The sequence below is a fragment of the Macrobrachium rosenbergii genome, chromosome 6 (genome assembly GCF_040412425.1).
Source record: "Macrobrachium rosenbergii isolate ZJJX-2024 chromosome 6, ASM4041242v1, whole genome shotgun sequence".
NCBI lineage: Eukaryota > Metazoa > Arthropoda > Malacostraca > Decapoda > Palaemonidae > Macrobrachium > Macrobrachium rosenbergii.
In genome coordinates, this window is record NC_089746.1 from 17,866,461 (window position 1) to 17,877,352 (window position 10,892).

General features: G+C 36.2%; 1 protein-coding gene across 1 annotated transcript in view; it reads right to left on the reverse strand.

Moving 5' to 3' along the window:
• LOC136839251 (serine/threonine-protein kinase VRK1-like) overlaps window positions 1-8,951 on the reverse strand; it is a 172,604-nt gene extending 163,653 nt beyond the window's left edge. The window contains exon 1 of the mRNA XM_067105023.1: window positions 8,859-8,951. The gene's annotated coding sequence lies outside the window, so the exon portion shown is untranslated. The remainder of the gene's footprint in view (window positions 1-8,858) is intronic.
• Window positions 8,952-10,892: the final 1,941 nt, after the last annotated feature.

Sequence of the window (10,892 nt, forward strand, 5' to 3'; positions counted from 1 at the left end):
ACTCTTGGACAGGCTTCAATATTTTGACTGGGGACAATATTGAAGTGTTTGCACATACAGTTGGTTATCTACCAACCATAAATGCTCCTGCAACAGAAAAGGTCATTGTACAGGAAATTTTGAATCAATCTAAAGTCATTCAATCATCATCGAAATATTGCAGTTGTCCTTCATCAAGCCTTATTTGCAAAAGCAACAGAAATAGCATGGAAAAAACCAGAGAAGTATAGTGGTGTTGTTTTAATGATGGGTAATTTCCACACTATTTGCAATTTAATGTCAACAGCTGGCAAAATGTTAGGAGATGCAGGACTTCGTGATTTAGCTGTGGAATCTGGAGTGATTGCTGAAGGTTCAGCAAACAAAATGTTGGAAGGCTGACAGTATAATCGTGCTGTACGTTTCCATAAGCTGATGTACGAGTCATTAATGAGACTTGCATGGTCTGGTTTTCCCGACTGGGTGGAAAACAGTCTCATAGATGACCTTCCAGTGTTGCGTAATATCAATCATGTATTGTTTGAGCTTTATGAGAATATTACTTCATTTGTATTTGAGTCTGTGTTAGCAAGTGACCCATATAAGAGAATACAAGTATTGTTTGATGAATATTTAAAAGAACTGAGGAACAACAGGGGCCACTTGCTTCCTATTGGATGGCATATGCTGACATGGTGGACATTTTACTTGGAAAGTTGCGTGCAGACAGAGAAGGTGATTGGTCTCTTCATTCGTCATCAATTCCGCAAATTGATCCCTTGGTGCTTTGCAATGGACAAAACTAATTATGCAAGGTATCTTTCAATATATTATGCCCAAATGACTCATCTACAGGACAACTGACCTGATTTATATGATCACTTTCAAAATAGTGGTTTCTCTGTCCAGCTCAGGTCATCAAATCCTTTTGCACGAATTGCAGTAGATCAAACCACTGAGGAGACAGTAAATAGACACCCAAACTGCTAGTGGAACACGTGGTTTTAGTTTGAAGCCAGTGACAGTTAACAGGTATTATTTGACTGCAGAACATCGAGCAGCAGCACTAAGGCAATTGCGTGAGCAAATCTCTTTTCAGGGCTCAAAACTTAGTCATCCTAACCTGGAAAGGACGCGAATAAAAAGAGATGAAGCTGATGTAGCATCGTTGGTGGATCTGATGGAGAATGATTGGATAAATCCAGTTCAAAAAGATCCACCAGACTTGATTAATATATCCACTGGAGCAGTTGCATCAATTGAGATTTCCAGTGATTTGCTCCCAGCGCACCAAAAATGAGAAGCAGCATACCAAAATTTCCAAAGACAGCGACTGCAAAATGGAGGTCTCTATGACCCCATAAAAAAACTTACGCTGAAAACATTTCAGAACATGAAAAAGACAAGGTACAAAGAAGGAAACTGTTCTAAAAGCTGACCGCGGTATGTGGGAACATTATTCTCATAGCACAGAACCGCAAATTGGACATGCTTGATGTCCTTAGTCACCCTCTGGGGCCTTTACCTTGGTCACTGGCAGGTACTGATGGTGTGATGAAAATGACCAACAAAGCTGTTTTTAGCCAAACACTTGGCGAGTAAGGTATCACCTGCTGAGGTCATACCTGGCCAATATGCCACAGTTATTGATACAATGGCGGTCATGCAAAAAGTTAGTGGAGAGAATCGCACTTTTGATGAGCTATCCAATGTTATATTGAAACAGATGCTGCACCATGGCCAGACAAGTTCCAGAATTGATGTCGTATTTGATTTACAGAGAGATCAATCTATTAAAACAGCTGAGCGTGAGAATCGTGGTTCACATGAAGGTGTAGTATTTAGCAAAATTAGGACAGGTCACAAAATAAAAAATTGGAGGCGACTGCTGGCTTGCTAAGAAAGTAAGGATAATCTTACTAAGTTCTTGGCAGAAAGCTGGAAGGATGAAAAAAAAAAGGGACAAACGCTAGGAGAAAAGGTTTTGTTAGTGACATCTGGGGATATGTTTTAGACTAACAAAGAATGACTGGCAAATAGTTCATGACCTAACATGAAACCATGAAGAAGCGGATGCACGTCTACTGCTGCATGCCAAACATGCTGCTGAAAACTATCCCTCTGTGTTGTGTAACTGATGATACAGATGTTTTTGTGATTTGCCTTGGTTTCAACAAATTGATTAACTGCAAACTCCTCATTAGAAGAGGTCCCAAATCTCGTGTTAGGCTTGTTGACATCAACAAATTGGCTGCAGCACTTGGAGGTGAAATTTGCTCTGCTTTATTGGGTTGCACTCATGGATTGGATGAGACACCGTCAGCGCAATTGCAGGACAGGGAAAACTAAAAGCATTGAAGCTAGTTGCTCAAAATGAAAAGTACAGGACAGCATTTTCCAAACTTGGAGAACCAGAATCTGGGGAACTACCACCATGCCAGAATACCTTAGTTCAGCACACACTTCGGGCAAACTATCAATCAGCAATCTGGAGGCGATGTTTTGAGAACTGGCTAGATATTCCTGATCCTAATCAAGGCCATGGGTGGAAAATGTCTGAGGACCAAAAATTGGTAATACAATGGATGACTACTCCCCCAGCCCCAGAAGTAGTTTTGGGTTTAATGTCATTTAAGTGTGTCCGAATTTGTCGACCATCGGACTGCCCATGTATTTTGAATGGACTTGCTGCAGCCTGTCAGCTGCAAACATGCACTAATATGGAAAATGAAGAAGAGGAAATACAGCAGGATATGGAGGATTCATCAGATAGTGATGATGAATGAAGCACCACAAATCATGTGTCTTTGAAAAGCAACATGGACAAATTGATGGTATTCGTTGATTTTTCCCGTGAACCGCAATATTGTGCGTTTGTATTATGCAAAAACTGGTTATGGTATTTCAATCCAAATAAAGGATGATTAATTGTGATATGTGGTTCTAAAGGTCAATGCTACCTTAGAATAACATTCCATAGCCATTTATACTGGAAAGGTGAACATTTTGATTTTTCGAATCTAAATCCTAGGACATTTCATAGTATGGATGACCTAACCTCAATATTGCATGCTCCCTGTCTGTAGAATATTATCCTGAACAGTTTGATGTAAAATTTGCTTGTCTGTGACTATTTGAACCAGAGTTACAGATCATTACCCGAGAAAAGAAAAATCTACCTCAAAATGGCAGCCATCTTTAAAGATGGCCGGCAAAATGGTATTTAGCTGGGCTTCTGGAAAGTCCTGGTCATATTTTCATATACCTCAGGCACCAAGCTAACTAAAAACCATAATGGCATTTAGTCCCTCTGTTTGGTAGTCAAATTCAATATTTGGGTACCTGGCTCATGGACTATATACATCAGAAGGAGTCTCTCCACCCCAGTATTCCAAACATCTAAAGCAGGGACACGCGTGTCATTGGATCTCTTTCGTGCTCTGGTTTCTTTATCATCAAATCTAATGACCTAGAATATTTCAAAAATATTTCTAAAGACAGTGTAGATCGAAATATAGGATGTCCATATGTGTCATCCCAAAGACTCCTAAGTGACTCTCCATGAGACTTATAAACTCCTGCTAAAAGCCGTAATCCATAAAATGCCTTTAGATCACCTAGACTAACGATATTTCCTATACTCAATACACGATTAGCTTCTTTGTTTGTTATTTCCAAAATGATACTGAATATTTTTAGAGTTATAATTCAAATGCAGGCAGCCTAGTATATCTGACATTCTTGATGCAGCATAACGAGTGATACCAGGGGTGTGACCAATGATATTTTGTGTACTTTTCCTACCCGATGGCATATACTGTATGCTCTTTCTGCAACCATATATTTCCTTTTTTAGATATGAAACTTCTACTGGAAGACGGCTGCTCTTCACCTTCATAGTCAGTATCAATATTTCCCTTTTTGAGATGTGGAATTTAGACTGGAAGACGGTTGTTCTTCATCTTCATAGTCAGTGTCACTGACTGAAAGTCATCATTCACTAAAAGATGGTCACTTTCACCATTATCACTTTCTGAATGTATACAATCACTTTCTTCATTAACATTATCCCGACCATAAAACTTGACTACAGAATATGGTGTGGAACTTCTGGAACATGTAAGAAATTGTTTGTCTTAGCGTCCAAAAAATGACATTTTTTACTCTTACCTGCTAATAATTGATAGTGTAGTATGACACCGTATATTTCTCTATACAATTTTATCTCCGAATCATTATAGTTCAAAGAAAACAATGCTACAATAAGGGAAAGACTTGCTTATACAATGTTGATGAACTTGGAAAGATTTCTGAACCTTCTTTCACTTCATTACTTCCATCCCGTAAGGGAAAGGTGATTTTCTATTAATATATTAATTAAAGAAAACTTGAATACCAAATATGAATGGGTAACTACAAAAATCGTAACATTTTTATGCAGTCAGTGAATAACTGCCGACAAATATAGCAAAACATGGGTATGGGTCAATTTTGACCCTAACAGATTAGATATTACTTTTTGTTGCACATTATCTACAGGGAAATAATGGACCAAAACTTATGGAACATAATATCCTCCTAAAGACAGGAAAAATCGAGGAGGATAAAGCTTCGATCTTAAGAAATATGAGAGATATGCTAGTGCAAAATCGCCTAGGATCAAAAAAGACCCCTAACAGAACAGAAGAGCTAATTAGACAATTTGCTGTCCAGTTTTACTGGGGAAGACCAGAAGAGGGGAATTATGACATTTCTGTCACCTTGCAGAGTATGATGAATAGCAAGGACAGTATACAAGGATTGAATGATGAATTGGCAAGATACAGCATAAGTCAACAGATGAACTAAAACCCAATTCAGCTTTTGGCTACCCTAAGTTGATTCCCAAATTTATGCATAAATTTAAAAAATTTACCTATTTGTGGCATGGTATATAAACACCATAAAATACGGGAAAAAAAGTTTTGAAATCGAGATCAATAACCACTCATATGTATAACTAATTGTACTATACTGTGCCTCCATCAAACATCACCGGTCATGGTGTGTGAGCAACTGCCCTCTCTGACCCTAGTCAGGAGATTTTTTTCCTCTAGTAATTTTCCCTATCATTATATTTACAATGAAACAGACCATATCTCAATCAGAGAAGTGCAAAAGAGGTCATTAAATTTTTATTCAACCATCCATTCTTAAAAGATGGTTTCCATCAGTCTGACAAAATTTCCCTTCTCTGGACATCCTCATTTATCATTCTGTGATGCTGATGTCTCTCAAGGCTCTTTTTGTACCACAGCCATGAAATTTATACGTTTCATGCGCTGGTGTGCACAGGTGGGCCTCCCTCTACAATGGTAAAATGTATTATCATTTAATAAATCATCTGCTAGTGGTCTCTTAGTAAAGTTTCTTATTAAAACTAAATGCTCCAAAGGGTTCTTGTGCATTTTGTACGGAAAGTGATGGATTAGTAAGTATGATACAGAATTATGAACAGACAATGTGTGGAACTGGCATTTAAGTGTTGTTACAAGAAACGCATTTTGTTAGTCTACAATACCGTATATTCTGCAGCTCTCTAAACTGGAAAAAACTATAACAAAATAAAACCAAGAATGCTATTAACCCAAGTGGTTTAATTTATCTACGGCAACCCCTGATGCTGAATGTAAAAAAGATCATCTACACGAAGAGTGGAGCTGTGCGAGACCTTGTGGTCCCTGCATGGGGTCACATGAAAGAAGGGATTGTAATAAAATCCTTTATGAAAGAACAGACTCTCCATTTTCATGGGTAGTTTATATGACAATCTGTTGTTCGATAAGGATGAAGCCATCCAACACTTTCCAAATAGGACCCATATAACAAATAAAAAAATTAGGCTGGATGTTTTTAGTGATTTTTGTCTCATTAAATGATTTTGGTATTTTTTAAATATTTGATTTTTTGTCTTAAAACTCATTAACTGGTTTAACACCATACTGATAATGGATATTATGACAATTAGAATCTGTCAACAATACAGCAGCTGCTTGCATGATTGACAGCCATAGTAACCTTTAAGCTAAATAAGGATAGCATTCCTGTACAGTATTAGCAATCTTCTTTCATTAAGGGGTTAGATGGGTCAAGGTATTCTGTGAAAAATTTCACAATCACTTTTTATCAGGTAAATATGATCACCCCTTAGCTTTAATGTGCTTTACAGGTATTTCAAGTCTCAGCTTGACTACTGAAATATACAAACATTACAAAAAATAAACAAACTGTTAATAAAGATCAACACTCAACATGCAAAAATCAATGTGCAATTATGTCAGGGCAAACCTCATACAAATATGCAAAACCCAAAGATTTATGAAAGCTGGTTGTACAGAAACTATGGCACAGTCCAATGTGAATATACTGATGTAATAAGCAGTCTTGTAAAACCAACAAAATACTGATACTTTTGTGGCCATGATAAAGAGATTTATCGAGGATGGAAGCTCAAGACACTGATGATTGGTGATGTCAAGATTCAGCATGTAGGGAATATGTAAACCTCAATGTCAATTATCTCGATAGTTTTGATTATCTCCACAGGAAGCAGTGATTTCAACCTCTCACAACTTACTCCATCTTTATCCACCAGCTAATTCTGTTTAACTGTGTGCTACTTTTAGTATGAAATACATTTTTTTTTTTTTTACAAATTACTATGACAATCATTTGATGTTTAAACAAGCACAAGAGAAAGGAATGTCTGCATTAAGCTCTCTTCAAAGTAGCCCAGATAAACCTACATCTAAATATGGGAGCTTTATATACTCTCCTACTAATGAAACACAGCCTTGATCTCCCAAACTTACGGTAGCCTAACCTCTAAGGTATGTGTATGATGCTTTGGAGGGGAGGGGGAGAGGGGGCAAAGCTACTTCACTAATCAGACCTGGGGAAGCCCCTTTCCATGTAAGAACCAGTATCCTGGGCTAAGTTAGGAGATATACTTATATTTGCCTATGCCATACATTTGCCAAAGATTATAAGGGAGAGTTTCAAAGGCCCCCAGATCAGACAGGATGCAGCATCACAGGTTAGGTTAGGATGTATCAAGGAATAACCACTGCAACTTGAATACTGTTTGCACTTTTCCCTCCTTGTGTTTGTTACTGATTACATACATGAATCAAATACTTTCTTTTTACCCTAATAGACAGCCAATACTTTTATGATCCTCATAACTGGTAGATATGAATGTCATACAGCTAGGAAATAAAGTGATTTGCCAAAACAATAACTGTCAAAAATGCACCAAACATAAAATAACTTTGAAGAGTATATAGCCTCAGCCATGCTTCATGTTTTTGAGAAATTACCATTACTAATCGCTGTTTCACCTGATTCAACACGGTATTAGGACATACCTCGCCTGTATTCACAAGGCAACCCTAAGTTTGTACGAAAATTCTGAATAACGTCCATTAAGTTTAGGCTAGCCTACCCTTAACCATAATCCACGTAAGCTACATATAAAAATAAAGCCTACAGAAAGCAATTTCATGAAGTTAAACCTTTTCAACAAGGAGAAACGGTAATTTTTTTGTTAAACCCCAGCCAGCTATTTCGTTAGACTCCAGCTAGCCATTCTGGAAGACTCCAGCCAGCCATTTCGGAAGATTCCAGCTATCCATTTTTGCATGAAAAACCATTTTGAGTTTTTCATGCAAAAATGGCTAGGAAATGATAGGGCACTAAAGGAACCTGAAAATACCAACCTAGGGTAACCAAGGGGTGTTTACTGGTTACAATTTTGCCGTATCATGTATGGAAGAGGGTGAGGGGCCGGTACTGTCTCACTTTATAAATCGTAATTTGATTAATTATTTTTCTGTTATTAAGCATTTGCAAAGGTCATGCATTGAGAAGAAATTTTTCGTTTTGATGTGTTTTACCCCCCAAAAATTTAAATTATAAAGTGGGAGGTGGCTGGAGTCTTCCGAAAAATAACCGGAGATAAGATTGATTAATTGTGGGTTATCTGGCGTCACAACTACCAGGGTCACCGACGCCAAACCGGAGATAGGATAGAACTAAGTAGTAGCTGGGCTAATGTCAACTTAGCTTTGACAATACCACAACCTCTCGTGTTGGCCTATGAGCCTGAGGCAGGTTAGCTTGAACACATCGCATGTAACATTTAAGCATTTTAATAAATAACAGGTAACCATTACACTCTTTGGTAATTTTTCGGAAGACTCAGCCAGCCATTTCCAAAGGTGCCACCATTTTTGCATGAAAAAGCATTTTGGATTTTTCATGCAAAAATCATAAGGTAGCCTTTCATTTAATAAATACGACAGGTAACCATTACACTCTTTTTTCTCTGCTATTAGGCATTTGTGACAAGTATTGAGAAGAAATTTTTGTTTTGATGTGATTTACCCAAGAAAAATATAAATTATAACACAGCGTTAATTTGAATATTTAAGGTTGTTACAAATGCAGTACGTTACCAAACCGTTTCAAACATGCCGACAAATAAGTTGCCAACTACTACTATCAATCGGTTTAAATCCATGTCTCTATTCATGTTTACCTTTTAACTGCATTCACATAAAGAATAACCATTTTCTAATTTCTAAATAATCTAAAAACACATGGTTAAAACACAGCCGTTATCTCGTTATATTTACGAATATAATGCTAACGGCCACCGTCAAAGCAGAGTCTCAGGTAGCCTGCAAGTTCGGACAAGATGATCTCTGGGTAAAACGGTTCGTTATTTACTTATTTCATATAATACGAACTAAAACTGGCCGACATCATGATCCCTACTTATAAAATTCTCATCATGCACTCACAGGAAGTAAAATGGACACTAAATTTCTTAAACTTACCTGTACAAGGGAACCAATTACAGCCAACAGGTTTAAATCCTACCGAAAGTAAACACTGTACTGCGATTTCATTCATACGATAAATTTTAAATATTTTTATTTGTGTACGTTACGCAACATTACCAATAAATAAAATAAAATATATCTAATAAATATACAGCATTTAAATAATTTAAATATATTAACATATAGTTACTTATTTTAATTAATTTTATTTATCACAATCGTAACAGCTACCATTTTTTTTATCGGACAATACCGGACACTAAATGTTACTTAATTTTAAAGAAATCGTAATATCAGAATGAATACAATCTTAGGTAGTATAAGGTAATCAAGGTAGCTTTCACAGCACTTACTGATGTTTTATTTCGACATGAGTAAGCGTATATAAGAAAAAAAGGGCTAATAATGCTTTTAATGCTGTTTATCCTTTATTTTACGTTTTCTATATTCTTGAAATTAAAGAGAATGGACTATAAGTCTATTTCTAGGGGATACAAAACAATTCCGTTTTACCACGGTACCATTTACGTTTGAAGATAAAAAAAAAAAAAAAAAAACTAAGCTATCTCGTCATACTAAGCTTTGCCGGCCAAAACGTTACATAAAAAAACGCAGATCATCTGAATTCTCATACGCCACATCTGAAAATTTCTCCTATCAGAGATTTTTTGTTTCCAAACGTTGATCGAGTTGTTGGTTGAAAACTAGGGTGGCATAAATAGGATTAATTCCAAGTGTTGTTCAGCGTTCTGGAATAAAATACCGTATTTTTACCTGTGGCTTTAAATTCTCATGTATTAGAATTGCTATGCCTGTAGCTAACCCACTCATACAACTTAGAAAAATTGCAGTGTTTAAACTATTTAGTCCATAAAGACAAAATCTACAAAAAAAAAAACAGAATCCTGCTTAAATACACCTTGGTTAAACGGTGCTGGTTAATGAAAATTTCCAGTTATTCATATATGGTCATGACTGCAGACTACTGGAAATGACTGCTGACTACTGAAATTTAAAGCATATAAGTAATTATCTTAATACCTTAATGGAAATGCTGGTTCACACTTTTTTCCATTTTTTATGAAATGCAAGAATACACGAGGAAAATACTTATTACATATCTTGATTTGTCATCATAAATCTGTTTTAATAAATTTACTTAAAATGAGAAATTACCTTCGTAATGTGGGGAAATAACATTTCATAGGGATAGGAGGGTAAATTTAAAACAGGATCATAAAATGGCACAAGATTTATTCTTTAATTGCTGTACATGAGCTGTGTTGACATTCTTCTGCCTCCTACTTAGGGTACACCAGTGTGTGCTAGAACCTTCACATCTTGAGTAGCTATGGTGGTCTTCTAAAATCCTTTCAAGCACCTAACCAATGCAATGATTTTAAACAAACTTTTTCGATTTGTTCATGTGGATGCTATATTTGTTTCTAAATATGCATGATTCATTAACACTTTTATTAAATACAGAGTACAGCACAGTATTATGTCAAGTCTTTAGAATTATCCTAGAGAAAAAAATCACCCATTTAGGAAGAAAGATTGTAAAAACCGCGCATACAATCGCAAAATTATAAAATCTCATGTGACAAGTGAATAATAAGATTTTATCTGATTAATTTAAGAAAATATTACTGACAACTCGTTGATCTTAGTCAAATACACTTCATAGTATTTATTTTGTGTGATTTAGATGCTACTTATTCTGAAGAAACCAAGGATTTATTTAATACACTTTCTACACTTATGATGCTAATCTTTCATAGCCATAAATGAAAACAAGTCCAAATTAATCGTAACTAAAAGTAGCAGTGTGTGTGTGTCTGTGTGTGTGTGTGTGTGCAGAATGAAAAATCCGTCAAGCTGATCATGATATTAAAATAAAATGCTTACATACTGCATAAACCATTAAGAAAACCAAAACTAAAAAAATGCAGGAATTTAACATTTGTCTAGAACAAAGGCATATTTAACAAGAGTCCTGTAACGGCAACAGAATATTCCTCAGTTGCC